Raw genomic sequence first — 26,807 nt, forward strand, 5'->3', positions numbered from 1 at the left:
GCACGAAAAACGGAAGATCACGGCAATGCAGGCTTATAATCCAGGCAGGTCTCCACGCAGCTGCCTGGATTACAAGCCTGCATTGCCGTGATCTTCCGGTTTCATGCCAATACTGCCCCATACCCGCCGGTGTGAACTCACATGTGAGTGAGCTATATTATTTTTATGTGTGTTTCATTAAAATTGTAACATAGCCTATGGCCGTTACCCTCTTTTTCTGGGTCCTACCAGTGTAAATCCTGTTAGGTGCAGGCAGTGGATGGGTTAATTCCTCCTGAAGGCCTAGTTGTTAATGCAGCCTTGGATACATTTGCTGTATCCAAGGGCGGGCCTTGACACAACCAGAGAGTGTCAGCCTAGGGGAGGATACTGGCTGGGTCACATGCAGTTGATGTGATGCTTCTCAGTATCAGACCTGCCTTGTTATGGGGTAGGGTTGCAAGCCCAACCCCATGGAAGGTACTTAGACTCCCCCAGAAGTGAGTCAGTCTGTCTCCCCTCCCCCTGAGGAGTGGGAGTGTGTGTGTTATCCTGAGCACTACCAGGGATAAGAATCTGGATGCCGGCTTCATGTGTTTGCATACACTACAAGAGCCACATTTAAAGGAACCCCTGGTGATAAAAGGTTTTATAGACCCAGAAGTATTAAGTTCACTTGGTGAGACATAAGATCCAATTGTTCTCGCTCTACGGTATACAAAAGTAGGACCAGGTTCAACATATTTTTTAAGGACAGGGTCCATGGATAGGACATTCCAATGTTTTGAAATTATAGAGTTAATTTTTCCACTTTGTTTATTAAACTGTGAAATAAAAAGAGGACATTTATTTTTAGACTTTACCAATCCATGTGTACCCTGTTTATTAACAATTGTCTCATTAGTATTGCCAAGGCGAGAGTCCCCAATTGAATGTGCGGGCAACAATGATGCCCTCTCCGTTTTTACTGCATTATTGAAAGCAATTGGGATTTAGGGTATTGCTCCTTCTTTTGCAAACTTATTTATGGGGTGGTGGGAAGCACTCTTTATATATTCAAGCACAAATTCTTTTCGTCACAATATTGTTTTTTATAAAAGGTTTGTGGATGACTTAATTATTATTTGGAAAGGGGATGTCACTACACTTCACGCTTTTGTATCCTATCTTAATGATAATATTTACAACTTAAAATTTACACTAAATTTTCATTTTCATCACATTGAATTTCTGGATCTACAATTATTTGTAGATATAGATAAAAAAATCCAAACAGATGTGTATAGGAAGAAATACATTTCTTAGGGTGGACAGCTGCCATCCATCTCATATTATAAAAGCCATACCCAAGGGACAGTTCCTCAGACTAAGAAGAAACTGCTCCACATTTAGTGATTTTCTTTCTCAGTCTGAGGAACTGACGAATAGGTTTTTGGAAAGGGGATACCCTAAATCCCATATAGCAATTGCTTTCAATAATGCAGTACAAACGGAGAGGGCATCATTGTTGCCCGCACATTCAATTGGGGACTCTCGCCTTGGCAATACTAATGAGACAATTGTTAATAAACAGGGTACACATGGATTGGTAAAGTCTAAAAATAAATGTCCTCTTTTTATTTCACAGTTTAATAAACAAAGTGGAAAAATTAACTCTATAATTTCAAAACATTGGAATGTCCTATCCATGGACCCTGTCCTTAAAAAATATGTTGAACCTGGTCCTACTTTTGTATACCGTAGAGCGAGAACAATTGGATCTTATGTCTCACCAAGTGAACTTAATACTTCTGGGTCTATAAAACCTTTTATCACCAGGGGTTCCTTTAAATGTGGCTCTTGTAGTGTATGCAAACACATGAAGCCGGCAAACAGTTTTCTACAGTATGCCTTGCCGCAGCCACATGATGTGAATAAAGTAAAAAATAAGGAATTTAAGATCAACAGTTTTATAAATTGTAAACGTCAATTTGTTGTTTATCTCATAACATGTGGTTGTGGCAAGAGATATGTGGGTAGAACGACTAGAGCCCTTAAGGTCAGGATGTTAGAGCACTTGAGGCTCATAAGATTGAAAGACACAAATCATCCTGTTTCCAAACATTTCACGGAATTTGGTCAGTGAGGAACAAGTAATTTTTCCTTCCTGGGAATTGAATCAGTTAATTGTAAATCTAGAGGAGGTGATCATGTCAACCTTCTGAACCGTAGGGAGGCATATTGGATTTTCATTCTCCAAACACGCTTCCCTATGGGTCTGAATATTGACTGGCAGTTAACCCATTTCTTGTAATGTTTGATAATTTTTAAGAGTCGATTGCACTTTAGGTCAATCTCGTTCAATGAATAATGATTGATCAAATTAGCCCTTCAAATCTCATAAAGTTTCACAAAGTTTATGATAAACTTGGTTATTTGATGTATTGTGTTGATAATACCTTTATACAATGTTCTTTATATATTATATTTGTTATATTTCCCTTGTTCCTAGGATTTAGATATACAATATGTGTTATGCAGTATTCATGTTTTAACATATATTTTTTAAGTTATTTGGTTGTTTTAAATTATTTGTCAAATTGTGTTTATATGTTTCATATATCTCTTATTTTTCCCTTATGTGTCAGTATAAGTTGTAAGTTATTATGTTTTTCTCAATTTTCCTCATTATAGAATGTTTTTTCTTTTTCTATCTTCTATATTTCTTAACGTTTGGATTTCAGCATTGTTGATGTTTGCCTCGTCGCAATGCGCATGCGCAGTGATTAGCACTGCATGTATGCGTCGTAGGGATGTATTGTATTAGTAGGGCAGTGATTTTCCATGACTTGCCCTTAACCAAGATGGCCACACTGCCTGTGAGACTTGCTTTGCCCTTAGATCGGCACTGAGTCGCTCTGCGCATGCGCGATGACTCGCGTAGTGTCATGACGTCATCAGGTTCCGTTTTTTGGCGCGAAACGGCCCAAAGGTAAGAGGGTATATAATGGATGTTATTACATTGTGTTTTATCCTTGAAAAAGAATGCTGTGACGTTCAAAACGCATTGTATGTGTCTTTTGTCACATTAAAGTGCCCTTTTAATCATTTTTTGTTTTGGGTCCTTCCTGCTCCGTTTGTGCTGGTGCGCTTTTTGGTCTCCCTTTTCCTGTATTTAATTAAATCGTGAATGTGAGAGGACAATGTGAGGGAGGAGTCAAATGTGACATCTAGGCAGCGTGCTTGTGATAGTGCTGCCAACAGTAATGTAGAAGGGAGCAGGGCTTAGAGGAAGTATGAGGAGCTCCATCTTTGACATGTTCAGTTTGAGTTGGTGGAGGGCCATCGAGGATGATATAGAGGAGAGGCATTCAGAAACTTTTTTCTGTACATCAGGTGTAAAGTCAATGTTTGAAAAGTAAATTTGTGTGTCATGAAATTGTATGCGAACACGGTTAACACAGGGCATAAACCAGCAGAGGATGAGCAAATTGATGTACCATGTGTCCTTACACAAATAAAGACAGAGACAATAAAATCCATGAAGAGTGGGAAAACATCCAGGGAAGATGAAATTCGAACTGAAATCTTGAAAGAAGCTAGCAAAGAAGTAGAGAAAAGTAAAGATAAGACTTGCAAAACTCTTTGAATGCTGCTTGAAGAATTGAGAAATGCCATTGTTTTCCTCATCCACAAGAAAGGAGGCAAAGAGGACCTCAAGAACATTTACAGAGATATTAATCGGCTGCAACAGATCCTGGACTTTTCCCAGTCTAGAGAAAAAGCTGTATTTTGCAGGGGATACACAATGGACCACATTCAAATCATACATGAAGTGATTTCCCGAAGTAATTAATATAATTTACCCCTTACATTCGGATTTGCAGTACCTGGAAGATCAATAGGGAGGCATTTTCCAGCAGGACTGAAGATGATGATGGTGTTGATATTTATATAGAGATATACATATATACGCACACAAAAATGTATTGTAAGCCTAATTATGGCTAAATTAACCCATCAAGTGTTAGTAGGGCTGCCTAAGCCCTCTCAATAAGAGCCCAGGTAGCTACATTGTCACTTAATGGAACTATTAACTAAATAATAATCACTTACCCTTCCATCTTAAAGGCCACATCAGGTTCAGAGCTCATTGGAACTAACCCAAATAGTGGCTGATTAATAAACAAATAAATCATAAACGATCATTCCACGGTCAAAAAAAAACAAACTTAAAAAAATACACAATTCAGGGTCTGGTGACAACTTGGTTGACGCCATGGATCCTCAATTGCTTGAAGAGTCATCTTGGGTAAGTATTTCTCTTCCTTGATTCTATCTTTCTTTAGCCACCGGGTATGTTCTCTTCCTTAAAACTTTTGTTCTGTGAGGGACCTGGCTTTTTCTAGGGGATAGGACAGATGCAGAACGTGTAAAATGATCACGTTACAGCAAAAATCAGAGTAGTTGCTGACTGTAACATGATCACTGCCATTCTTGATGACCATACAGACAGACACGTTTTATTTTTAAAATGTAATAATATTGTATGTGTATTGTGTTTGTGATGTATGTGTTTGATTGGTCAAAAGCCCTATAAGCCACCTTTGGCTAATAGGGCTATTGTCCATGGAAATAGGAGGGGAGCAGGTTTGTTGGGGGAGGTAGGGTAGGTTCCTCGGTGAGGGAGACAAGGCATTCCAGGGAGGATTAACCCCTTGTATACTATAGCGGTTAAACCGATATGATATACAATGGGTAAGTAGTTGGGTGTTTTATCCCCTTAGCAGTCATGAAGACATGCATATGGCCACTATGGCTACTAATTGGTTAATGGAGAAAGAAAGTTATATCTATGGCGCTTGGCACCGAAATACACTAAATACAGGAAAAGGATATACAACCAGATGGATGGTGAAATCCACTTGGGTTCTCCTCGTACCGATGATCAGTCATGCAAAAGAAATAAAAATAACATAGTGTAATACAGTAACTAACAATGACAAAAAACACAACTAACAAATGCTGAGACAAACAGATGCTGAGACAAACAGATGACTGGGATTAATAAAAAACATTTAATGCAACAACTAAATAGTTAATGAAAGTATAAAACACACAATAAAAAAGTCCCATGTGCACACCAGCAATAGCTGGACTGTCCGCTTACCAGACACTGGAAGGTAAAAGGCGGTGGATAATTCAGAGAGTATCCCCTCTCGTGATGGTTACTGACAGCTCCAAGGCGTCTCGTTTAGTCAGCGGGAGCTTCCGGGGGAGACCCTCCCAACCTTCCAGACCACAGACCTCCGCAGAGCAGCCACACTGGGATACGTCTCGCAGGAACGGACGTCGTCACGTGCGCAGCAGCAGCGCAGGATCAGGAACAGCAATGACAGAGGGGCGATGTCGTCAGAGCCTCGCACCGCGGGTGGCATGGGCTACAGCCGCGGGCGGGCCTAAGGCAATGCTGTGTCCGTAGAGATGGTAACGGGAGTGTGGTAGGTGCTGTTAGAACAGCAGTGCACAATGTGGACCACCCAATTGGTTAATACAATATTGTTGGAATTTTATTTTCGATTAGTCCAGGGTTATAGATTTTTTTTTTATAGTGCGAAAGCAATATATAATCCATGTCTGCAACTTGGGCTAGGTAAAATAAAATCCCGTTGTGCTCTCCTAAAATACCTATTCAGAGTACTGTATGTAGAATACAGGATGAAGAGGTAGTTTTACGAAACAGATAACTTTCTATATCATTGGCCATTGGCCGACATGCTATTGAAAGTTGACTTGGTGGACAGCTTTGGGTAGCTCTTCATCCTATAGAAAATAGCACTGTCATGCGCTCTGGAGTGCGCTGATTCTAATGAGGCAAGGTTTATATGGATCGGGGGAGGAATGATAGGTCCTTCGGAGGAAAAAGTAAGTCCTGGAAGTTATAGTACTGCGACTGGTCTCCAACTACAGACATAAAAAAGATCACACATGCAGGTAAATGCTATATGGCTCCGTCGGGGAATTGAGTATGGGGTAATGGAGGTAAAGAAAGCCTTCTTACCTCCTATATTAAACCCTTTTACTTGACTCTGAGTCCCGCTGTCCACGAAGATCCAGCCGCACGTCCGCGGCAATGAGGGAACCTCCTCCTCCCCCTCCGGGTGCCGCAGAAAGTGAAGTGTAACAAATAATGCTGTTACAGATTCCAGGGCACTCACACAATATCCATGAAATCTATAAAATAAAAAATAGGGTACCCAAGTAGTGGAAAAAACTTGAAAGGCTTTATTTGAACATAATTAAGTGGTATTTAGTAAGGAATAGTCCCACGAGTTTCACGCAAGTATTGCGCTTTCTAAAGGAGTTGAGAAAGGAGTGGGAGGACTATTCCTTACTGAATATCACTTAATTATGTTGAAATAAAGCCTTTTAAGTTTTTTCACTACCTGGGTACCCTATTTTTTCTTTTATTGATTTCATGGATATCGTGTGAGTACACTGGACTCTGTAACAGCACTATTTGTTACAGCTCTTCATCCTATATAGAATGTCTGAAAGAGGGCTTCCACTTTGAGTATATACAATATGGGCCAGTGTGTGTGTGTGTGTTTATATATGTCAAAATTGACACGTGCAGTACTAGATGTACCCGTGATAACTTGCCAAGCCAGCTACTAATGACTGCAAGTCTACTAGACACACACACAAGAGAAAAATCTTAGCTGCAGTAACATTAACAGTTACTGTACTTGTAAGTAACTTGGGTATTATCAAAATTAGACAAAGAATACCTAAAGTACATTGTATGATTCTTTTTTTTTATAATTTCAAACAATCTAAGTTACTTGTCATTAAGGTACAGTAGTTACATTTCTGCACCTTCAAGTAAAAAAAAAAATCAATCAGAAAAATAACAAAATACTGAATACTTTTTTAAATTTACGCTCCTGAGGTATAAGTGGAGAGTTGAAAAAAACTGGTTATCTGTGTGTGAAATAGCTATGACAATATCTCAATCATGACTTTGAGTCTGATTTTTCAAATCCCTAAATATTTCAAGTATATAATTGGGAACCCAAGAAAAAAACCCAAAACAAGACTTTAAAGGGAGGGAAGAAATGCTAAAAGTGGTAATGATTAGAACGGGTGATTTATAGAAAGGAATACATATTCACAATAAAGGGGCAATTTGATAAAAGATTAGTAAAGCAACTACTTGCTCAGAATGCTGTAAAGTGATGGCACTTTACTACAGATTGTGTAGTGGTTTAGTATTGGCCTAATAATGTACCCACCTACCACCTGATACAAAACCAACAAAATACAGCTTTTGCCATAAAACAATTGCAATAAAAATAACTCCATTCACACTTCTAGGCATAACTATTAGTTTTGCTTCAGTTGATAGAAATGGAGTGATGGGGGGTGAATCAGAGGCTGGACATCGCAGGATAATTCAGCCTTCTGGCGACTCATAGCAGTCAGTCTGTTTTGAGCAAGAGTGTCTCCCAGAAAATCTGCCTTTTAAAGCCTGCTACAAATCAGTAAGGCTGGGGTGCACCTTAGCCGTGTTTTCAAGCAGCCATAGCTCACTGAAAATCCATACCTGTACTACAGGTATAAAGTCATACTGCAGTCCAGAGTAATGGGACATTCCCTGTTACAGACAATTTAACTGGAAACATCACCATGTCATAACAGGCATTATTGCTGTGCTATGTAGTAATTAAATACATGCTGAAAGAAATATTGAAATAAATTAAAAGACATTCATTAGATCATTTGGAATTCCCTATACACCAGACACTTTCGACTTTTTTAGTTACCGGCAATGTATGCTTACTTCTAACAATGTGTATCCCCCTTTTGGGGACTACTAGTTCTATAAGGGGTTAACGGCCTTAATGGGCTAACTGGGTTGGCTCTCTCTGGTATCACCCTTCCCCTGTATGTCTGCGACCTGTGATTTCACTACAGCGAGTATAGAGGGTATATATAGCTCCACCCTATGTGGTCCTGCCTGTGAGTCCGGTAAATAGGTTTAAGTGTATAGTCCTGTGCATTAAGATGTATTCTGTCACGCTTGTTATTTTTAGTTAAGAAACATGCCCTGACCTAAGTAAGCACCAGTAGGAAAGGCCCTCCATTGTTCACGCTATTGATAAGGACACAGCATGCTCTTGGTAAGGTGTTTTCAGCATAGTAACTCCAGAGTATGTTGGGACCAGCCCAACTGGAGGGTTCCCTGCGCGTTCCCTATCACATAGGTATGGAGAAAGTATGCAATACATAATAGTCGGTTGCTAACTCAGAAAGCATTGCCTTGCCAAACGTACGTCGGCAGTGACGTCATCACGTCCAAGGGACGGGATCAACGCTCGTGATCGGAGCGTGACCGTCCCATACTAGCTCCTCTACACGGAGCTAGACATATGCATTGAGCCTATCATTATCCACTTGAGCAGCACCCGAGGCAAACTTTGATACACCCAGCATTAGCAAGTAGGTGGTTAGCGACTCAGCACTACCACGGGGTCTGCAATTTTATGATACTGTATTCTCATGTTGTTTTTACCTACCGAGGTGTGAGTAGACACTACTTGTGTACTACTGTTCTCTTTTTATTCATTGCGGCAGCAGCCACCTTTTTGTGGTCAGAATAGACACCCCTCCCAAGGGTGCTCCCACACTGGAGACATATCTAGTGTGTGTCCCCTGTTTACTGCCAAGACTGTGTCCTTTTATGACAGCATCTATCACTGACACTAGCAGTGGGCTGTTTATCTGGACTGCCTTACTACTGGCTATACACAGCGGCTACTGCAATCTCTGTGACAGTTCACTAACACTGACATTCACAGTGTTTAATCTGCTTCTAAACACTACATTAGCATATGGGCAGGCTGACTTACTAACACTTACCTGAATGTGAGCATTTCTATCTTTGCTGAGTGGCTGCACCTGTGTCCATATCCAGCAGACCCAAGCCACATTGGTTTAAATATTCACCTAGCTACACCCTGCACATATCATTAAGGGTGCTAGCCCACACCTCACGCATGAGACTTGGTATATTTTATTTCGCTGCGCTTTTTTGGCTCAATTCTGAGTCTTATTTACTCTGGCAACCTAGTGTTCCATTTATCTTAGTTGAGTTATTACTCCCAATAAATTATTATTTTAATTCATTCCCTCCTCACCTACGACTTCCTCCATTTTAGCACACTGTGATTTGTGTTATGCTTGAGTGCTCTCCATTGGGGTTCTTTTCTCCCTGTGTTTATTTTGCTAACTCAGGAGCCTAACGTGTATGGCTTAACGGTCCACTCGACAAGTGCAAGAGACTAACAATGTATCCTTACCTACGGGTAACAAGTTTAAGTACCTCCCCAGCGTAGGAGTGAGAGCTGCCCCGGGGATGAAGTCCAGAGTGATATTGTTTGCCACAAGTTTCTGTCAAGTAACCAGTATGTCAACGTCTGTGGAGCATTATTATATCTATCAAATAAAGCACCTTTTTGTTTATAAATGTTCCTGGCTCCCTTCCTTCTTATATTCAAAAACCCACGACAAGCCTGCACTTATCCAGCACCTTGCAGAGGCCTTCGATACTAAGCACTGCCAATGTATATTGTCAATCTGAGGTGACGTTCTTTAGAGTCAGGTAAGTGGGGTTACAAACTGTTAGCGGCAAAAATATCAGAGTGCCTCCCAAAAGTTTTCTTTTAAAGCCTGCTATTTAGTGTGACTTGGGTGCTCTTTGCCATTATATTATTGGTGTAAAACTGTGCCTAGCCCTATGTCAAATTTATCTGTGAAGAGGGTAACCCATATGGAAAAATCAGGGTTCCTTAGTGTCGGCTTTTCACACAGGCAATGCTTTACCTCAACAAAAGCCCTTTGACATTCTTCTATCCAAACCACATGTGTAGGGGCCCTCCTTTTAGTCAGTTCTTTCAGGGGTGCTGTCAGGGTAGAAAAAGGGGGACTGAATCAGCGATAATAACTGACTTGACCCAGGAAGGAGCCTAAGTACTTTGTTTCTTGTTTCCCACGGTGCACTTTTTATCATTTGTCATCACATCAGCTTCCCGCAGGGACTAGAAGATAGCTTTTAGATTAATTAGATAACATTGCCAAGTCATACTCTTAATGACTAGGAAAATGTGACCAAGTAACCTATTAAAAAGAAGATTCATAACACAGAATGAAACACGGGCAAAACTACATTTGTAACGTCAATTTAGGTTCAATCATCAAATTGTCCTAGTATTCACAAACTTCAGTTAAAACCGGTTATATCTGCCCAATTTTATTCTCAGATTATTGTCTGGTATTATACAAACTGTGATACCTCCGTCACGTTGCGGGGTCTTGTGTCCCATATTCAAGGCAGGAAACTCTATATTTCATTGTAAGGGGTTTTATTTACAGGGGATAAACAAAACAATAGGCCCACTATCCCTTTAAGAAAACAAAGCATAACAATAGTACCTACTCCTCTTAGGAGACCGTATACACATCAGCAACTTCTCTGATTTGCTGGCCAATTAAACTGGTTCCCAGCCCAAAACCCACAGTCCGGTTTACAGATATATCAAATGATAATATCAAAAGTCCTTATCTGTTTTTGTTGAGGACTCGGCCCCAAGAGAGTCCAGGAAACCCCTCTCTGATCTAATCACCTGGACGGGACAGCCCTGCTTCCACATCAGTCTCACATCCTTCTCTCTTCCTCAACTTGATCTTCCTGGGTGTGCAACTCAGGCAGTCCCAGCAGGCCCTGCAACCAGTGTCCAGCAGGCCAAGGGAACTGTGCCAACCAGCTTCCTCCTGGCTGGGGAAAAAGTATCTCCCCCTCTCTGGGGAAACCAAGCTCAATGTGTACAGGCCACGTTCTGCCTATTAGCTCCCTGCTGATACAGGGGTCCAGCCTGCTTAATTTAGTTTTAGTTGCATCAAGCGCCTACAGAGGAATTCAACCTCCTGCATGCTGGAAAGCACACTAGCCGCACTACTCCAGTACATAGAGATAGTGACTCCTATAAATATACCTAGTTTCCACTAACAGTTGAGCTACCTGTAATGCCCTAGGATCGTATAGACTTTGAAAGAGCTGAGCTGCTCTGTTGAGATTTGGATGGGGATTTGGGCAGTTGAGGATGTGTAAATTAACATGGATGCATAAAGTTGTAAATAAATAACAAGTAGTGCTAAGTGTTCCTCTTGCCTCTCCTTGTGAATTAGGTTGAAGGTGTCCTGCCTATTTTCTGGTGAACATTTTGATAGATTTTTTTTAACTGTAGAAGGGGGAACCTACCCAGTTGGTATCACAAATGGGATTTAAGTAGTCCAACGCATGAGGTGTTTGATGAGCACCATGGCATTTGGACATATAATAAGTATGAATAGACTATCACTATAACCCCATTGTTATGCCATTATTTGTTTGGTACACCCTGACTGACAAAGTTCACAGGTGAGGAGACAGATTCATCTGACAGTTTGTCTGAATGTGTGATATTTGAGGGCAATGTTCATGCAGTATTAGGTGACAGACACACAAAAAGCTTCTATGATATGGGACAGTTGAATGGAGTTGACTTTCGAGACATAAATTGCTACACTGATGAGGATACAAATACAGCTAAAAAAAATGTTTTGACTTGTCAGGAGAGCATTTTACACCAAAAGTGATAAGCAACAGGTACTTACGTTTACTATAAAGGGTTCCAAATGTCATGCTTTGTGTATGGGACTGGGGAATCAAGTGGGGAACAGACTGTCAGCATCAAAAGGCCCTATCGGACTCTGAACAAGCACCTAGTGAAACATTATGTGTCTCACATGAAGAAACATCACTGCCTTCTATCACAACTCAAAATCCTTATGAGCAGCATTGTAGTCTGACTCCAGGTATTGGGGTTCAATTTATAAAATCAAATGAGATGTTAAATGGAAATATACACCATTTTTCAGTAACAATAAGGCAAAATATAACAATGCCACACTCACCGCTGAAAAAAAAAAGAAAGTGCAGCAGCCGGTTGTTTTGGAGAGCAAATCAAAACTTGGAAACTGCAGACCCCATGAAAGAGCAGAAGGTGAACCCCAAAAAGCTTTTCAGGTCAGTCCTCATTTTCACTGGCGAGGAGGCAGACAACAACAATGCCACATTCAGAACTAAAAAAGACAAAGTGCAGCAACAAGCTGCTCTCCAGAGCAAACCAAAATTGGAAACTGCAGCCACCATGAAGGAAAACAAGGGGAACACAATAATGTTTTTCATGAAGTCCCACAATTTGATGAACAAACTGGATGATATGGTAAAAAAGGTGACCAATTCAGACAGAAGTCAACTGAGTGGCAGAAAGGCTGCAGCAATATATTACAAAACTATGAAATACAATATAACCATTTAGCAGACTGTTCCGAGTAAAACTACAAAAAAAAACTTTGGATGCACGAGGAACTAAAAGTGCAGCAGAAAGAGAGCCACACACAAAAATGATTCCCCATATCGAGTGTAGCCCCGGCTGGGTGTGGCTACTATTCTGCCCTGTACTGGCATATCAGTCCTGGTAACAGAAGGCGGTGTTGGGATCAATCATTGGTTTTCGCCACTCAAGACAGTGCCCTTGACTGACAGGTCTGAGTGTTGCCCAATCCTGGGTTCAGACTGGTACCCTCCCCGTACTGTACTTAAGGGGGTTGCATCTCCAAAACGTTAGTTAGTCTCTACCTTTGTGAGAGACAGGGTGTCACAAGCAGGCTGCTGTGTATTGGCAGGCCCAGGTACCCTTCCCTTCGGGGAAGTGAATGACTGCTAGAGAATCAGGGAAGAGCAAGGACTGCTGCGGGGGCCCTCCACCCCCTAGTGAAGGTTCAGGGATCATCTGAAGTTTGAGACCAGAGCTGTGACTGCCTTGGGCAGAGTTGCCAAGTGACTACACTGGGAGTAAAAAGGGAATAAACCAGTTCCTGTTATTATACCTCCTGCTTTGTGTGTAATCTTTCTGTTGGGAGAGGAGTCTGTTCTACTGTGGGAGATTACCTTCATACATCTGGAGCCTACAGCAGATGGAGGTGCTGAGAACCATGAAATAAATGTGGGGTATGTACCCCAGAAGTCTGTTCTGTAGTCCCCACAAATATCGGTGGACACCTCAGTCTCTTGTGAACCAACAGGAAACATGTACCATACACCTGGTAACAGGGGAATCTCCATAGGGTGGGGAAATACAGTTACACAAGGATGGCATTATACGTCTCACTACCAACTGAGACCCTGCAGAGGCTCTCCTATCATATTGACTTATAGCTGGTACAAAAATGTATTTAATGCATACTGTTTTTAACTTTGCAAAACATTGTTAAGTTTGATATTGTCCTGTAATTATAGGTTTGATATTGTCCTGTAATTATAGGTTTTATATTGTCCTGTAATTATAGGCTATTAATTTCTTAATGTTTATAAGTTTTTAATGAGTTTACCTGTTGCATAAGTTTAATGAGTTGCAATATAGTTGATGGTTAAGATAGTGTAATTGGTAACCATATAACAAATGTGCATGAGGACATGCATGTTTAAGTGGGGAAAATATAATGCCCACAAGGGCCGTAGACATTGTAAGAGCTGAGCTGTTGCTCTTGGAACCTTCTGAAGAGCAGCCAGCGTGGAGTTCTAGAGATGGCAGTTGGGATTTGAAACAAATCAAAAAAACGATAGTGCAGTGAAAAATTATCACTACCACCTAGATGTCAAAGTAAATCTACAGGTTGTTGTTGTTTTACAGTGTTGTTTGTTACTGTGGTTAACAATTTAATTTCATTTAAAAAAATGTATTTCTCTGAGAAGGTTCAAGTAAATTGTCTGAAAATGTAGTACAAGTTGCAAAATAAAACATTTAGGGCCTCATGCTATAAGCAGCGATAAGCCCCTTATCACCAAAAAAGCCTACAGCGATTCAGTAAATAAGCTGGCGATAAGAGCAAAAATCGACAGGTTTTCTTGCAGAGAAAAAAAAATCGCCAAATGCGCGGCGATAAGCCACTTATCGACGCTTATTGCCAGCTTCTCAAACTAGCTCAATTCTAGTAGCCCCGATCAGCTTATCGAGGCTGATCGCCGCTCTAGAATGGAGATTTCCTCTCCAAATCGTCCCGCCACAAAAAGTTGACGAGAAGGTGATGAGAAGCTGCCGAGAAGCAGTGAGATAGCACTTAGAAAAAAAAATGCATTTTTCCTGCATCGGGAGACTCCAGAGCTGATATCCATTAATATCACCAACGGAGAACCCCGGCATGAATCAGATGCATGAAAAATGCATTTACAGGCAACTTCATTACCGTAGCGGCAAACCGCTAAGGCAATGAAGGGGTTAATCACCAGTTCCATGCTTATTCTTGGTAGCGGGGGTGGGTGAATGTGGTATTTGACCCTTGATGGGTGTTTAGGCCTTGCGGGGGGCTTGCGGGTAGACTTAACCCCTTCATTACCTTAGCGGTTAATACTGCTAGGGTAATGAAGGGGTTAACCCCTCCCGCTACCCACACGGTAGGCCTAAACACCCATCCTTTGGCTAATACCCCCTTCACCAACCACCGCTACCCACAATAAAAAAAATACACACAACAGCCCTACTACCCACCTCCTATGCCACCAAAAACCATTACAATATTTAATAAATACCAATACACAAACCACTATTTTTTTATACACAGGATTAATACCACAGGCCGGCAGGGGTCCCTGGGTCTTCCCCTCAGGTGTCCTGGGGTCCACGGGTGGTCCCGTGTGTCCCCGCTGGCCTGAGGTACTATTTGTGTTGTATAAAAAATAAAGACAGCCTCCATTTCAATAAATACACCTCCCTCCCCTCAAACACATATATTACAGTAACGTGCAAAATAACAATTATCCAGATATGGATAATAGTTTATTTGCCCATTATTTAACAAAACATTAGCCAGGCAGCATAAATAAAGTAAATAAAAAACGTTCTACTTACCCCTGCCATTATGAAGGGCATCCTCGTCAGCATACTGCAGGGCCATGTCCTCTGTTGCCAGAAAGAATACATTCAAAAATACAATCTAATGGCCCCTAACCCCTTAATCACCTTAGCGATTAATAACCGCAATAGTAATTTCAAGGGTTAACCCACCCTGCCCCACTACCCAGGAGGCCTAACCACTCACCCCTGACCAACTATACCCACCCTGTACCCATTGAGTGGCACAGTAGAACATCATACCCATATAATATGGGCATGGTAAGCTAGTATAGCAGTCAGTGGTCACCCTAATAAAAAAGAATGAATGTTCAAGATACACAATAATAAAACATATAGAACAAGCACCAAAACACCCAGAAAAAAATTAAAAGCACTAGCCAACCAAGCAATTAACTAAATAAAACCACTATCCAATCAATTAAAGAAATAAAACAACTAGACATTCAATCCAAAAATTAAAACCACAATCAATTACATAAATCATACCAGTAGCCAAAAAATACATTTAATACCTAAAAGCAGTAACCAACACAACAATTAATTCATACAACCACTAGGCAACACATTCATTAAAACTAGTAGCTACCAAAATACATCATTAAATAAAATCACAGATAAAACCAATCTGTAAAAAAACAAAAAACCAAGCCATTACAATTCAAATCAATTTAATCTAAACAATACACAGAAATAGAGAATATAACAGTCAATAGAAGAAATGCATTTGGCCAAAAATGCATTGGCTGCCACTGTATTCATCTGTACACGAAACAGGCACACATTAATACATTAGAAGTCAATGGGCAATGAAAAACATAAAATAAGAAAAAAACAAGAAAAAACCGTATAAAAATAAAAGTACATACATTCACTATTTATCTTACCTTTAGAAGCGTTGACCCTCCGAATCCTGGTGAATCAGCAAGCTCTCCTACCGTGACGTCATGAAACTCAATCCAACGTCATCCACCGTGAAGATCAGGAACAGGTAACCAAATTCTTCAATCTTTAATCTTTTCTTATCTTCTTCTTTCTTCATCTGTGATTATTTCTTGATTTTCTTTATCTTCTGTCTTTATCTTCATCTGTTAATCCAATAACCCCATGTTAAATCCACGATGTTGATCCGTCGACTTCTTGAGCTCAAACGAGATGTCACGGTCTTAAATATGGCCTGTGACGTCACATTTGGGCGGCAAATAGTTCACACGCCATCTGATTGGCTGTGAAAACCATGTGCCCTTTTTATTTTTAATGTGACGACATGAAAGGGACTGAAGCCAGTCAATCAGAATGGCTGTGCTTCCTTTCCCTTTAACATGACATCACAAAATCCAACATGGCGCCGTCACATGGTATTTTAGCTTATCAGATTGTGAGAACTATATCCCCAATCTGAGTGGTTGTATTAGACCATGTGACAGAGTAATTCTTGGGAAGGGATGTGACATCATCCAAAGGGATGACCATCAGATTGGGGATATACTTCTTAATTCTAAGCTTATGACAGCAAATTGGCTCTGACTAACCTTCTTAAAATAAACCACATCACACACAAGTTCCACTTACCATGGCTTCGAAAGCGGTCAGAACCATCAAAAAGAAAAAGAACCAGAGCGAGTTGTGAGAATACTTTAAAAAATATGCGCAGCCAGCCCCGCAACAGGCGGAGTTGGGAGAAGATCCCTCCGTTGAACACTCAGACTCTGAGCCAGGTGTGGATATTGAAACTCTCTCCACGAAGAACGACTTACTTATCTTCTTTAATAGAATTGAATCCCTAGTGCAAACAGCAGTGAAGGATCTTAAAGAGGAGATATCTTCCCATGGGGAACGCACTAGCTCTTTAGAATCCAAGGTCAACGCTACAATTACCCGTCAATTCCTTATGGATGCTGAACTCAAAGAAGTGAAGTCCCAGCTCCAAGACATCAAGGACAGACAGGAGGATGCGGAGAACAGAGACAGCCATAATAATCTCTGGATTCGGGGGATCCCGGAATCTGAAATGGATATCGAGAGGTTCATGGGCAAATGGCTAACATCAGTCCTTCGAAATTTTACGGAAGAGTCTCTTGCCCTTGACAGATGTCACAGAGCCCTAAGAATGAGACCGCAACCAGGGGACAGACATAGGGATGTGGTGACGAGAGGCTCCAGAGACCAAGTTCCAAAATATACCCCTACAAGTATATGCTGACCTGGCGCCTTCCTCACTTGCCAAAAGAAGAAATCTCCAAGAGGCAAAGGCGAAATTAAAAGACCGCAATATCAGATATAGATGGACATTTCCCTTTGGTCTCATGGTAGTTAAAAATGGGAGACCTTAAACACTCAGGAACCCGGACAACGTAGAAGCCTTCCTCAACCACCTAGGACTGAGCCCCCTCCATCCAGACCTGCTGCGTGAGGTGGGAGCCCTCCAGACCTGGAACTATCTTGGTCCACGATTCCCACAAGAAGATCTTCCCGCCAGGACTCGCCGGTGAAACAACCACCCAGTGCTGTGACCAAACCCTAAGCTGAGCAACAGTTCCAGATTCCGAATGGGGTATTACCCCCCCCTTCCAGGTAGCACTCTGAGACTTTTTGACTCATGACCCCCATTACCTTTTAACTCTAGATCTACGTAAGGTCTCTTGGTCAGATCGATCCTTGTTAGGAGCGGAAAAAGGCTGAACGCCCGGAGCTGAGGCCTGGGGGTCTCCTGTTCTGGTGAATCCTGAAGGTTTAGTAGAAAAGGATAATTCGTAAAAATGCTAAACGTTGAAATGTCATATTATGTTTTATAATTCCATTTAATATGAGGTTGTTCCCGTTAATTTGGTTTTGTGAGAGTAAATGTATAAGTATTACATGCTGATATATTATATCATGTTTTCAGGTTCAAGTTATTACAGTATAAGATTTCTAATGGTTTACAAACGAAGTTAATGCCATTGATCTCGGAATAGTTTAGCCTCAACTTTACAGTAGGCCCAGAGCCCAAAGAAGCTCTGGGGTTGGAGCTTGGTTAGACATATCATCTGAGTCTTCGCCACTACCCCTAACCATGTCTGTGTCCTTGAAGACATATTTGCCCTTTTCTTTTTTGTTCCCCCTCATTCCAGATTTTGCTCCCAAGAGCAGGTGGGCATTAGGACTGTCTCTCCGGAGACGCATCCATGCTCACTCTTTTTTCTTTTCTGTTTTTTCCCATCCCTCCCGTTATTGTTCTTTCCCTCCACCCCATCCATGTCCCCCACCCTTGAACAGCCAACTTGTGATGAGTGCAATAGGCCAGCAGTGCAGTTTAAGACTGAACACTCATGCTTGTCAGCGGTGTTAATCCAAACTCGCGATGTCACTTAAAGTAATCTCGCTTAATGTGAAAGATTTAAACTGCCCTAATAAAAGGAGAAAGGCAATGACGGATTTTAAGAAAAAGGGGGCTGACATTCTCTTTCTACAAGAGACTCACTTTAGATCTCCAGACATTCCAAACTATCTAGACAGATTATATAAGAATGTTTCCTTCTCCTCCGCAATGGTCAAGAGAAGGGGTGTGGCAATACTATTCCACAATTGGATCACTTTAACACACAAAATTAAGAAAATAGACAGAGATGGTAGATACAGTTGTGTGAAAAAGAAAGTACGCCCTCTTTGAATTCTATGGTTTTACATATCAGGACATAATAAAATCATTGTTCCTTAGCAGGTCTTAAAATTAGGTAAATACAACCTCAGATGAACAACAACACATGACATATTACACCAAGTCATGATTTATTTAACAAAAATAAAGCCAAAATGGAGAAGCTGTGTGAAAAACGAAGTATACCTTATGATTCAATAGCTTGTAGAACCACCTTAGCAGCAATAACGTGAAGTAATCGTTTTCTGTATGACTTTATCAGTCTCTCACATCGTTGTGGAGGAATTTTGGCCTACTCTTCTTTACAACGTTGCTTAAGTTCATTGAGGTTTGTGGGCATTTGTTTATGCACAGCTCTCTTAAGGTCCAGCCACAGCATTTCAATCGGGTTGAGGTCTGGAAGAAATTCAATTGGTAATTAAAAACTTAAAAGCCTCAAAAGCCCTTGGACCAGATGGGTTCACAAATTTATATTATAAAAAAATGTGCAATTCCCTTTCACCCCCATCTACTCGCTGTTCAACTCTATTATTGTAGACTCGGTTTTCCCATCAAGCATGCTGCAGGCTTCCATCTCTCTTATCCACAAGGAGGAGAAGGACCCCTCAGCATGAGGGTAATACCGACCAATATCACTAATCAATTCTGATATTAAAATTTTCTCCAAGATTTTAGCTAATAGACTAGTAAAGACTCTTCCCTCTTTGGTTCATGTTGACCAGATGGGCTTCATCCCAGGGAGACAGACCACTGACAATATAAGGAGAATTATAGACCTCGCGGCCTGGGCATCTCAGAATGATATCCAATCCATGTTGCTCAGCCTTGATGCAGAAAAGGCCTTCAATCGAATTGTTTAGGTATAAATGGAGGAAACACTGAAGGCCTTTGTTTTTTCGGGCATCTTCATTAAGGCAGGCATGGCTCTCTATTCAAATCCCACAGCAATATTTAAGAGCCAGAGTTTCCCCTCATCCCAATTTCAGATAAAAAACGGTACGAGACAGGAGTGTCCTCTATCCCCACTCATCTTTGCTCTTTGCATGGAGCCACTGGTGGCACATATACGTCAAAATCGTAACATCTCTGGCCTAGTGGTCGGGTGTCAGTCCTACAAACTGGCCCTTTTCGCCGATGATATCATCATAACAATATCAAAACCATTAACAACCTTGCCAAACCTGTTCAAAGAACTATCTATTTTCAATAAACTATCCGGTTTCAAGATAAATAACAGTAAGTCGGAAGCATTAAATATCAATCGAAAGCAAGAGACAATCAAATGAATTAAACTAAACATCGACTTTAAGTGGCAGCAATACTCATTGAAATATCTGGGAGTGTTCCTAACCAAGAACTACGACTCACTCTACCAGTCTAATTATCCCAAAATATTAAAGGTACTGAAAGCCGACCTCATGGTTTGGACTAAATTTAATATATCCTGGATGGGTAGAGTCCAATCAGTGAAGGCGAATCTGTTACCCAGGCTGCTATACCTTTTCCAAACCCTACCCATACCCATCGTAATTTCAGATATAGCCAAGCTCCAATCCTTGATCTCCAAATGTATTTGGAATAACAAGAGACCCAGACTTAACCGCAGGTTGCTAACCAGACCCACAAGAGCAGGCGGCTTGACACTCCCTTGCCTTCTCTCATACTACAGGGCAGCTCAAGCAAAGTCAATGGGTAGCATGGCACACCAACCCCTTACTTAGGAGATGGCTCACCTTGGAGGCTCACCTGCTATATCCAACCCCTATAGAAAATATTATGTGGCTTTCTACCCAGGTAGGCCTTCTGATTCACCCGCCCTGCCGACGATCACACACTCTCTCAGACTCTGGGACAGGCTTAAGTTTAAATATAAGTTTAGCAGCCCAAATTCTTGGATGACCCCTATATTTGGGAACAAAGATTTTTCCCTGGGGCGATCCAAACAAATTTTTGCTAATTGATTGCAAGCAAATATTAACAGACTTTTTGACATCAGCCACGACCTTAAGGTGATCACCTTTGATAAACTGGTAAAGGACAGAGGAATTCCATCAAGGGAGATCTTATGATATCTCCAGATAAGGGCCTTTTATGCTAAAGTTTTGCCCACAGGCCCTGTTTTATTGTTTGAGAAACTCTGTCTGGAGGCGGACTCCCACCCAAGGGTGATTTCAGAGTTGTACGGCCAATTCTCTCAGCCAACAGTGGATCCCTAAGGTAAGCTTGGATTTATGGAAAAATGGGGGAGGAGCTGGATGACGACGATTGGGAGGAGATCTTTGAGTCTGTAGCTAAAAGCTCTATTTGTTCAACTATTCGAGAAAATGCCTATAAAGGCATATGGTTTTAATGTATGATGGAAAAACTGACCAGTTTCCTGAACGACACATACCTCAATTTCCAGAAGGTTTGGAAGCCTTGGATTGTTCACGCAGGTAGGCCACATGTGGACTTGATCTCCCATAGCCTGTTGTTCCTTGGGACCAATTATACACCTCTGCTATGGTCGGGCCAAGAGTTTCCCTTGCACCGCCCCAAAATGCTACAACCTTTTGTAATCACCAAGCCCCTCGGAGATGGTCTCCATATCAGCCACAGAAGCTGTCCCTCAATGTTAACGCACACTAAGTTAAAATGATGTAAAGCATCTTGAATTGTCGTTTCACCACTGTGCTGTTCTCCCTCCCCCTGAACCCCCTTTTTCTTTTATGTATCCACCGCCCACCAAAACTCCCTTCCTCAAATGTTTAATTTCTGTATATCTCTGCTTGAAAATCAATAAAAAAATTAAGTTAAAAGTCTAGTTGATGGCTTGGCTCGCTTAGTCATCCAACAATGTCATCTAAATAAGCTGTTGCCTACTCCTGTTGTGGGCACAAAACATGGTCCATTAGCCGCTGGATGGAAGTGGGAGCCCAAAGAACATTGTGATCAATAGATATAGCTCAAACGGTATGGTGAAGGCAGTTTTATGCTTTGAAGTTTCACCAATGGCAATCCCTTTGTCTGAACCTAAGTGGTAAGCATCATACCACAATACGGCATTGATCTTTCGGAAATCTACACAGAATTGGGTTTAACCATCTGGTTTTGGAACCAATTTCACTGGGCGATACCAGTCTCTCAGTGTTATCTCAATTACTCCCAATTGCAACATATTCAGTGTCTCTTTTTTATCAAATTTTCATCTTACTTGGAGGCAGACATAAGGCTGTGATCTAACTTTAACTCCCGGGTAAGTATCAATGGTGTGTTCTATGTGGTGCACTCTACCTGGTATTGCAGAGAACAGACGAAGACCTGCTGTAGGAGTGTTCCTTCTGCTCGTAGCTCAACAGTTCCTGTGGGAACCTGAGAAGAAACTGTGCTTCTTTTAAATGGGACCTGAAGACGTAGATCTTGGGCTTTTTTTTCTGTAATTTACATGGCTTCAGAAGTTTGATATACAGTAGTTAATCTGTTTTCTTTTCCTAGTTGAGAAATGTCATTGTTTACTTCAATTGTTCTCCTGATAACCTCAATAAGACCTTGCAATTTAGCCAAGAGTTTACTCTCAGTGGTTGGCAGTTACCTTAACTCCAGGCTGTTACAGCTTCATACAGGCTTTTTCGTAATAATGTTTTTGCTGGGCCTGCTGCCTTTTTTGAAGTGAAATTTCTTTTGTGGCACCTACAGAGTTTTGATGAGGAAAATCTTGTTGCTTGTAACGGAAATGCGTAACGGAAGTTATGTTATTGCCTGGTAATGGCAGCGCATGTGCAGAATCGGCCGCCTTACTCCCTGCATGCGTAGATGTAGCCGCCTTACTCCGCACATGCGCAAATGCGGCTGCCATACTCCACACATTCGCAGAAGTGGCTGCCGTACTCCACGCATGCGCAGAAACGGCCGCCGTATTCCGTGCATGCGAACAAGCGTTCGCCGTACTCCAGGCATGCGCAGAATTGGCTGCCTGATTCCACGCATGCGCTGAAGGGCACACACACAGAGACACACAAACACACACTCACCACTGTTACTAGAGGAATTCTAAGTGAGTCTAAATATAGAAGTGCAAATAGCAAACATTTTAGAAATGTACCATTTCTAATAAAAAATGCAGAAGTGGAAAACATGCAAGGTGTGTACACATATAACACATGCATTGTATATAGATTAATATAATATAGTAACTGTAATGATTATATTGAAAAAACAGGGGGGGGTGCCAAGCACACACATTCTAAGTCAAAATTCTTTGCGTTCTGTCACTGAAATTGTGTTTTGATTTGATGATTTACATTGAATTAAAGACTTTTGAGAGTAACAGCATTTAGATACTTTATAATCCAAGATACATGTATCTTACTTGAGTTATCGTAAGTCAATTATATCATGTATTCCAAGTGATAGTATGGAATTTCTGTGACAAAACACAAAGAAGTTTCACTTACAATGCGCATGCTCATCACACACAACTTTTAAAAAAATGTCTTAACCATTCCCTGAGATCAAAGACCTATTGAAATATATTTTAAGAATGGAACGGTTGTTACTCACACGACTCCCTTATCAAATTCAATATACAGTGCACCGTGGCAGATGATCATAAAGGAGTTCAAAGGGTAAAACCTAGTAGAGGTTTGGGAGACCTCGCGCACCACGAATATCAGATATGGAATGAGTTCAACGTAAGCCTTTTTTCCATATCCATACTCTTCAATTTACAGTTTCACGTCTCCATCAATCCATCCATTTGTGGATGGTAGACAAAGGTTGCACTGTTTTCACCTTTAACACTTTCTTGTATAATTTGAGCCTGGGCAGCTCTTAAATAACAAATGCTGTTGTGGCTCCCTATGCTGCTGCTGCTGGTGTTTCTGATGGAGCAGAGTTACTAGCTGTTGCTGAAACTGTTTTTGGGTCTGTTGCAGTGTTTGGAAACTCTGTTGCTGTAGCAAATATTATTTCCAGAATTGCTCCATAATGTCACCAGAGGCACAACACTTTCAAGGGCCACATCTCATCCCACTGCTTACACCAATTTGTTTGTTGCGAGGTGAATCAGAAGCTGGATACAGAAGCTTGGATTTACAGGATTCTTGACTTTTATTCAGCACAAGGTACTATACTTTACAATAACTCTAGCTTCATTAAGCAAAATAAAATAGAGAACAACATAACAGAAGCCATACTTGGAAATCTTACATAGAGCCCTGGCAACAGGGCTAGTACATTAAGCAGGCTAATGTGGTGGGATTCACATCAGTCTCTCTGTTATCACAGATTGAAAGTTTATACCACAATCTGCCTTTTAAAGCATGCTAATCAGTGAGGCTAGGGTGCACATGAGCCCTGTTCTCAGGCAACCATAACTCACTGAATAGCCACATCTGGGCTATAGGTATGCCGTCAAACTGTTTTCCAGGGTAACAGAACATTGCCTGTTACAGGGCGTTTGTGAGGATCGGGCGCAGGCGTCGCACTCGAGATAGCAGCATCAGCAGCAGACTCGGATCCAGGCTTTGATACAAACTTACTGCTACTGCTCTTCATCAGTGCCTGCTGTGCTGAGCTCACTCAGCAACAAATCAGGGGGCTGATTCTTGCAGCATCTTCTGCTGCTGTACTTCTCAGCTATTGGCTGCTCTCCCTTTATATGCTCAGCTATTGCTGTTGCAAATTGGCTGAGCATAGAGACTGTTTCCTTGTGACATCGTGCTGGTCGCAAGCACCTTATATTGTCCTGCCTTGCCTTGTCTTGCCTGCTGCGCTATCCTTTATCTTGCAGTTCTACGGAAACCTCGGCTTACCTCTCAACAATCCTGTCTATCTCCAACCCTCGACCATGGCTAGTGACCCAAATGATCCATACCTCCTCCGACCAATGACCACAATAAGTAATACGATGATCCTCCCCTCTCCAACCGTGACCGGGCTACCCACGACCATGACTCTGCATTAAGGACGTGATCTTAGGTCGGTGTTTCTGTATGCCCCCTCGACCTCGCGGTTCAGTCCAGTTTTTGGTGGGCACCGGTTACAGCGTTTAACCGAAACATGTTTTTTAAGGAAACATTACAATGTTGTAACAGGCAAACACAAAATTATGTTGCTGTATTGTGGAGTAAACACACAATTTTCAACTGGTGTCAGGATTCCCTCTTCCCAGGATTTAAGCTCACCCCTACCAACTTTTAAAGTAGCAGGTTTGTCATGTTACTGTGCAGGAAAGGTCCATTGTGGCCATTCTCCCTCCACAGCAAAGGTAAATGAGAATTTTCACAGGTAGTGTTAGGACCTGCATACTAGTCATGCCGTGAAGTGGCTGCAGGCTTATAACACTTTAGCCAAAGAGTTTAACTAAATGACCCTTACTCATGAGAATACAAATATTGAAGTATTTAACTATTTATTTTATCACATTTGACGTAGCATTAGGTATTTTTGTCTTTTGTTGTATGTATTGTGGAGTAATTTAATTACATACTGAAATAAATATTGAAATACCTTAAAATACATGCATTAGAAAAGATGGAGTTCACCGTACATAAGACACTGCAGCCCAAAACTCGGTTGTTTTATGCTACCTGCAAGTTATATCTACTTCTAAATTCTAACAATGGTTAGCAGGAATGTGCATCAGTGGTTAGTGCATTGGATTGTGAATAAAAAACGCGTAGACAGGGTAATGTGTAAGACAAACTATCTCCAGCTGGCAAGTGACTTTCTTTATGAAATCTTGGCGCAGGAATTCATTATACCAACATTAAGTGACCCCATAATGTCTTCTTAGTTCATAGATCACAATGGATTATTATTATTTGCTCTCAATGTCCAAATGTTTCATGCAGAAAGGGTTGCCTTACAAGAAGAGACATATGAAAAGGAGGATATTTAACTGCCATTTGTCTATGTTTTGTGGCAATATGAAAATGAATCTATTTGTTTTTTTTCCATAGTCCCACAGAAACCACCGTCATGTCTTCCTGTTGCATTTCTCACCTTGGCACAAATATGAGGCAAACCGTTTCCAAGCTCTCAGCATTTTAATGGATTTATTTTTAAGCTTTCACAATACCGCCCATATCTTAATAAAAACTAATTAGATCCAGCATAAGAGTTTAATTATTCCGTGTTAATAATCAGGTTTTCAGGAGATCAGCCTTCTTTGACAAATTTCCAGCTTTCTTTAGAGACAAATATGGAAGCAAGCCAAACAAATTACATATAGGAGCCAACATGTAATAACTATTACTCATAATATGTATAAAGTAGGTAGAGATGTATATGTAAAAGACAATACAGGCATACCCCAGTTTAAGGACACTCACTTTAAGTACACTCGCGAGTAAGGACATATCGCCCAATAGGCAAATGGCATCTCGCGTATGCGCCTGTCAGCACGTCCTGAACAGCAATACCAGCTCCCTACCTGTACCGAAGCTGTGCGCAAGCAGGGAGACTATAGAGTCTGTTACAAATGCGTTATTTACATCAGTTATGCACGTGTATGACGTTTGCAGTACAGTACATGCATCGATAAGTGGAAAAAAGGTAGTGCTTCACTTCAAGTACATTTTCGCTTTACATACATGCTCCGGTCCCATTGCGTACGTTAATGCGGGGTATGCCTGTACTAGCTAATATTCATGGTATTGACAGCAGCATTTATGGATCATATGCCCAGATCCTCTATTATTGACTGAGTAGGGACCAATACTTTGGTTTGGGGAAATTATACTGCTGACAACTTACTGTAATTCGTTGGAGCAATATCTGAGTTTCAGCAAATTAAAAAAAAACAGAGTTTTAGAGTAATCGCCAAAAGTTTCTAGAAGCTGAAAGATTGTTCAGCAAATAAAGCTTTGTGTTGAACTATAGGGTAAAGAATATACCATGATTACCCTGCCCTTCAGTAAAGTCCCCCAGTGCAATAAAATATGTATACAGTATAATGTTGTCCATTTGAGTCTAAAGCTGATATCTTGCCAATATATAGTAGTATTATTTTAAGTATAATAATATGGGGGTAAAGGAGTGGCTCAGCAGCCCCGGCTGTCCCTCCCCCTTCTGTCAGCAGCCCTGTGTGCTGCTCTAAGACAACATGCACTATAATAATTGTTAGATAGTATAGTATGGTATAGTAACAATGATTCCGTACCTTAAATGATTTACAAATTGTTTCTATTTTGGTGCCAGAGACATAGGGAGGT

General features: G+C 41.1%; 1 long non-coding RNA gene across 1 annotated transcript in view; it reads left to right on the forward strand.

Moving 5' to 3' along the window:
- The window catches only part of LOC142491135 (uncharacterized), a 40,383-nt gene extending 14,711 nt beyond the window's left edge, over positions 1–25,672 (forward strand). Inside the window, exons 2-3 of the long non-coding RNA XR_012800299.1 lie at positions 15,866–15,963; positions 25,554–25,672. This is a non-coding gene — a long non-coding RNA (uncharacterized LOC142491135). The remainder of the gene's footprint in view (positions 1–15,865; positions 15,964–25,553) is intronic.
- Positions 25,673–26,807: the final 1,135 nt, after the last annotated feature.

The sequence above is a fragment of the Ascaphus truei genome, chromosome 3 (assembly GCF_040206685.1).
Source record: "Ascaphus truei isolate aAscTru1 chromosome 3, aAscTru1.hap1, whole genome shotgun sequence".
NCBI lineage: Eukaryota > Metazoa > Chordata > Amphibia > Anura > Ascaphidae > Ascaphus > Ascaphus truei.